Genomic DNA, 6,699 nt, shown 5'->3' on the forward strand with positions numbered 1-6,699 from the left:
GAAAGAAGTGGGATACTGAGGTACTGACGAATGATGAGCTGCGTTTGAAGTTCTCTAAGGAAGTAAATACTGCGGTAATGGATATCACAGTAGACAGCTATTGAGAAACTAAACTAAACTCCTCGGGAACAGGCCATGAAGGCCCAACAGTGCCAACCGGCCGCTGTGTCATCCTCAGACCATAGGCGTCACTGGATGCAGTATGTGGTCAGCACACTGCTGTCCCGACCGTATGTGAGCTTCCGAAACCGGAGCCGCTACTTCTCAATCAAGTAGCTCCTCAGTTTGCCTCACAAGGGCTGAGTGCACCCCGCTTGCCAACAGCGCCCGGCAGGCCGTATGGTCACCCATCCAAGTGCTAGCCCAGCCCGACAGCGCTTAACTTCGGTTATCTGACGGGAACCGGTGTTATCACTGCGATAGGGACGTTGGCAACTATTTAGAAGCCAATCATAATTAATATAACATATCCACAATTTCGACAAGCTGCAGACAGCCATAACTACTGAGAAGGCAACTGCGAAGGTACCTTGGCTAACAAAAGGGATGCTTCATTTGATCGGCGACAGCAGGAAGTACAAAACTGTTCAGGCAAAGACAGAAATACAGTACACATTACTTAGGAAAGAAATAAATAGGAAGTGGAAGGAACGCAAAATGAAGTCGCGGGAAAAATGCGAAGAAACTGAAAAAGAAATGGTTATTGGCAGGAATGATTCAGCAAAAAAGGCAAAATAGATTTCGGAGAAATGAAAAGCGAGGTAGATTGCAATGCGAATTCCACTGTCAAACAAAGAGGAGACTGTGAATATGTGTGAAAGTACACTGAAGACCTCTACGATGGGGAGGTCTTAACTGATGACGTGATAGAAGAAGAAATGGGAGTTGATATGAAAGACATAGGGGATCTAGTATTAGAGTCAAAGTTTACCAGTCTTTAGAAGAGTTGCTACTAAATATTGTGGAAGGGATAGATAATACCCTATCGGAATTTTTTTAAATCATCGGAGGAAGTGGCAATCATACTGTTCAATTTGCTATGTAGAATCTATGAGACTGTGTCATCTCGGGCGCTACTCACGTGGAACCGTTGATATCGTGCGTGGTATTGAGTATGCCGCCCTGAACCCTTTGCTTCCAGATTCGAATAACAGTCATCGATCATTTTGATTATTGTTATTAGAGAGAAAAATTCGAGCAAATCAGAGGTAAACATTTTTTTTTCAAATTATCATACATTTGTGTTATTCAAAGGTGGTACAAGATGACAAACACAACTAGTTTATAACTAACGACTGCTGCCAATATGAGCAGCAGTATTGCCGAACTATGAACAGCAGGCCTAACAGGCCACTATTCTGCCACGGCCGAATTTCGACACGTGCTGATAAAGTTTTCTCCTCCGTACTCAAAGCATAACGCAACCTTCTCACAAAAAGCCGACAGTCTGAATTCGAAACCGGCTGCGTAATCTTTCCTTATGTAGATTCCTCTAATTTTACCTACTTTTCACATTTACTCTGACATGCTGATTATCTGCATATCCAAGAAAACTTCGTGTTAATGTAATGTTTGTTGCGAGCGTCTATATGGTACTGCAGTTTTAATAGCCAGCAGTATATACCCGTGCCAAATTTGTAAAATGCAGTTGTTAGTTTAACTCATTAGTGCGACAAGAAAGTATCGAAATGAGCTCTTATTTCTATGATTCTCGTTGGTACGTGTTCTTTTACTTTATGTTTTTGATTTTTTTTCGTAGATACAATGTAAGTAGGTAATATACATTTTCAGAACAGGCAGTAAATCACACTCACGGAAGCTGTTTGTAAGACGATCACGGGGCACTCACTGGTTCCTAAAAGCATTCGATGCAAATAAAATTACTTTCTAACTGAAGGCCGTTTACGTTTTCAACATTTTTTGAGGCCAAGCATACACGCTGGAGAAATAAGAAAACCAATAGCGAAGGGTTTCGACAGAGCAATGGCGCAGTGAAAAATGCTACCAGAATGGATGAGGAAGATTAATGGAACTGCCGATACAGGGATCATTTTGACGTTAATGTACGCCCTTTACCATGATATATGGGGGTTAGTTTCTGCTCTCCCATTGAAATTAATGATGCATGAAAAAGTATCAGTCATTTAACCATCCTTATATTAATTGACTATCATATTCTTGGTATATAGTAATGAAGACATTTAACCATCTTCGGATATGCTCTGAAATTAATGTCCGTTATTTTATACAATTTTATTATTAATGCTCATATCACAAAGCAGTTGTGCCGGTATGCTTTTTTCTGATGTTTCATTCGAACAGTATTTTCCCGCTTTTCTCTGCTTCCTTACTAGCACGAACGCCTTCGATGTTAGGTTTTTTTTCGTGTGGATTTATTGGCTGGGGTCTCCGAAAGGTTAAGTCGCATCGATGGAGAAGTTTTCCTCCTCCGCGCACAATGGCTCCCCCTTCGCAGCGTACAAGTATTGTTGTAGCTGTATATGTTTAGCGTAACGTGGTAAGTGCCTGTGAATGTAGTGTCGTATTTGTGTTAAAGATGAGAGAGAAAACTGGTAGTGAGTCCCTGATGCTGGCACGAACTTAAATCTCTCAAATGGCACTAAGCGTTCACCAACCTTACATTTGCGCCTGTGTTCCACGAACAATCTTACTGCATGTGGTAGAGACTGCTCGTGTAGCGCTGTCATTTTCTCTGCATAAACTTCAATTTTTCTTATTTTATCGTCGTGGTCATTTCTTGAAGTATACACTCCTGGAAATTGAAATAAGAACACCGTGAATTCATTGTCCCAGGAAGGGGAAACTTTATTGACACATTCCTGGGGTCAGATACATCACATGATCACACTGACAGAACCACAGGCACATAGACACAGGCAACAGAGCATGCACAATGTCGGCACTAGTACAGTGTATATCCACCTTTCGCAGCAATGCAGGCTGCTATTCTCCCATGGAGACGATCGTAGAGATGCTGGATGTAGTCCTGTGGAACGGCTTGCCATGCCATTTCCACCTGGCGCCTCAGTGGGACCAGCGTTCGTGCTGGACGTGCAGACCGCGTGAGACGACGCTTCATCCAGTCCCAAACATGCTCAATGGGGGACAGATCCGGAGATCTTGCTGGCCAGGGTAGTTGACTTACACCTTCTAGAACACGTTGGGTGGCACGGGATACATGCGGACGTGCATTGTCCTGTTGGAACAGCAAGTTCCCTTGCCGGTCTAGGAATGGTAGAACGATGGGTTCGATGACGGTTTGGATGTACCGTGCACTATTCAGTGTCCCCTCGACGATCACCAGTGGTGTACGGCCAGTGTAGGAGATCGCTCCCCACACCATGATGCCGGGTGTTGGCCCTGTGTGCCTCGGTCGTATGCAGTCCTGACTGTGGCGCTCACCTGCATGGCGCCAAACACGCATACGACCATCATTGGCACCAAGGCAGAAGCGACTCTCATCGCTGAAGACGACACGTCTCCATTCGTCCCTCCATTCACGCCTGTCGCGACACCACTGAAGGCGGGCTGCACGATGTTGGGGCGTGAGCGGAAGACGGCCTAACGGTGTGCGGGACCGTAGCCCAGCTTCATGGAGACGGTTGCGCATGGTCCTCGCCGATACCCCAGGAGCAACAGTGTCCCTAATTTGCTGGGAAGTGGCGGTGCGGTCCCCTACGGCACTGCGTAGGATCCTACGGTCTTGGCGTGCATCCGTGCGTCGCTGCGGTCCGGTCCCAGGTCGACGGGCACGTGCACCTTCCGCCGACCACTGGCGACAACATCGATGTACTGTGGAAACCTCACGCCCCACGTGTTGAGCAATTCGGCGGTACGTCCACCCGGCCTCCCGCATGCCCACTATACGCCCTCGCTCAAAGTCCGTCAACTGCACATACGGTTCACGTCCACGCTGTCGCGGCATGCTACCAGTGTTAAAGACTGCGATGGAGCTCCGTATGCCACGGCAAACTGGCTGACACTGACGGCGGCGGTGCACAAATGCTGCGCAGCTAGCGCCATTCGACGGCCAACACCGCGGTTCCTGGTGTGTCCGCTGTGCCGTGCGTGTGATCATTGCTTGTACAGCCCTCTCGCAGTGTCCGGAGCAAGTATGGTGGGTCTGACACACCGGTGTCAATGTGTTCTTTTTTCCATTTCCAGGAGTGTATTTGGGTGGAAGTAATATGTTGCTTTAATCTTCATGATAAGGACGCGTACAGATGTTTTCTCTGTAAGCCTTTCTGTGGTACGCAACAACTCTCTTACAGCGTTTCCCATTGGAGTTGGACGAACTTCTTCGTAACGCTCTAGCCTTTGCTAGACAAAACCTTTACCAAACATACTGTTCTTTTTTGGATTATATCTCCGTCTCCGACGCCTCTTTCTGTCTATTCTACTTGCCGACGACAAAGACTAACGAGAAATGCTTGGGAACCGGAAAGGACAATTATAAGCTACCACTCTAGGATTCTTTCAGTGAACTTCAACCTGTCATGTTTATTTTCCCAACTTGGTTGATGAGGTCGTTTCACTTTAAATCGTACTAGATCCATATTCGTAGGTAATTTACTATAGTTTGAAAACCTTGTAATTGCACAGTAAACAGTCTTTTTACGTATTTATGCGCAGTACGCAATATTTGTTTATGTTGACAGTCAACTACACCAAACGTCGGCACTATTGGTCTTTCCGAATGTTGCTACAGTGTTCTGGATTTGTTTTTCCCTTCATGTAACAATATCATCACGAAATGTTTCATAGAGCTCCTGATTTTTCTCTTCAAGGCATTTGTAACGGATCATGGGAACGCTAACGGTTGTTATAGCAATCTCATGGGGCTCGAACCGCCCTTTGATACTTTTCTCCGTTAAGGACGGTGTACTGAGTTCAGTCTACTGTGACGTGTTGCTTCGATATTCCATAAGCTCGTATTTGATTACCTAAACGACAGAGCCATACCCTTTCGAATGTCTTCCGGAAGTCAAGGTGTGGGGCGTTAACTTGGCGCGCCGCTGTCTACGACGTTCTGGGTAACAATAAACAGCATCGCAAGCCCCCTCTCTCCGTGGGACACTTATCAGATTTATCGTATTTAATCAATGGCATAGTCATACAGATGGTGATCAGGAGCTGTACGCTTTCTTCTTCTGACTGTGCACTGGTGGTACGAAAGGGCTTTCATTGACATGGGCGCTGTTAGTGTTTAGCAAATAAAATTTTAATGTGCCATAACGTGTACGTATTTAACGAACACTGTTGTATGCTTCGCGGTATATTTGTCGTCTCTGCCTCAGTTCATTTGTGGCTGTCGGTAATGTGAAGTATCTATTCAATTCCCGACTGGGACAACAGTATCAGCTGCAGCTTAGCCACGCAGTTTTTTTTTTTTCTTTTTTTTTTTTTTTTGTGCGGCTCCATACGTAGTGTCTCTGAGACACATGAACTGTTTTAGCTCATCATTTACCCAAGGTGCGGGATTGATTCTCACTTTTCTGCCTTTTAGGAAAGCGTATTTGTCACATAGTTGAAAAGTTGTTAGAAAATCTGTATGTCCGGAGAAACAATGGAAGTCTCTCCGAAACCATTTCTTGAGCCTCATTTGCAGGATTAGCCAAGAAGTATATGATATCTAGGTTCCCCCAAGTAAGCGGACCAGACAAAAAAATTCCGTTAACACCACCGCTAGCATCCATAATGTCCTGAAATGTTCAAATTTGTGTGAATTGCTAAGGGACCAAACTGCTGAGGTTAGCGGTCCCTAGACTTACACACTACTGAAACTAACTTATGGTAAGAACAACACAAACACCCATGCCCGAGGGAGGGGCCACGCAATCCGTGACATAGCGCCTTAAACCGCATGCCCACTCCGCGCGGCATAATGTCCTCAATGCGCCAGAGAAAGGATTCCACACGTTTTTCAGGCATGCTGTATGCAGCTGAAAACACTCATTGCTGATTAGATCTTGTGGGGCTTGTCATGACTATCAAATTTTATTAATGCAAGAAGTGGCATGATTGCGAGGAAAGGAGAGAGTCTATATTAAAAGTAATATTTAAGACAGCAGACGGTCGAGGGAGCAAAACTGAGTTTCCAATAAGAATCCCATTGTCGTTAAAGTATTTGTGTATTTTCGGAACGCACTGCAAGCAGACACTCGTGTCTGACGACGAGAGATGGAACTCCGGAACTAGGAGTTGTTGGAAATGACTTGCATATAGAGTGGTAGGGTGCACCCATTAATTTGCAAAGATGTATAATGCCATTGGTAAACTGTTCTTAAATTGAACTCGTAAGTGTTTTCACTCTTATTCAAAGGTCTGTATGCCGAAGCTGCCGAACAACCGCTGTCATATCGCCGTGACTTTCTCATCGGTAGATGCGCATGTCGTTTGTCTGTCACGCCTGGTCACCCATCCTACGCCTATGACTTCTTTGATCGCCAGTATGGGGAGCGTCCCTCTTCGCTGTTACCTCCTGGAGTTCGCTTTCGGCTCCTGCTCCGGCAGGTTAATTTCGCCTGCCACTTTCCCGACGGGTGTAAGCCCTTCACCACCTTGGCTTCGTGCGGCGGCCCGTGTTCACCTTGGCCTTCATTCGCTTCTTTAAGGCACTACTCCAGCCTCGCTCTATCGCCTAAGTTTCGCGACCATCGCACAGAACTTCGGGATAGC

The 6,699-nt window shown here is 45.8% G+C and overlaps 1 pseudogene; it reads right to left on the reverse strand.

The window, feature by feature from the left end:
• Positions 1 to 315: 315 nt before the first annotated feature.
• LOC124597166 lies at positions 316 to 433 on the reverse strand (annotated as a pseudogene).
• Positions 434 to 6,699: the final 6,266 nt, after the last annotated feature.

Source organism: Schistocerca americana, chromosome 2 (assembly GCF_021461395.2).
Source record: "Schistocerca americana isolate TAMUIC-IGC-003095 chromosome 2, iqSchAmer2.1, whole genome shotgun sequence".
NCBI lineage: Eukaryota > Metazoa > Arthropoda > Insecta > Orthoptera > Acrididae > Schistocerca > Schistocerca americana.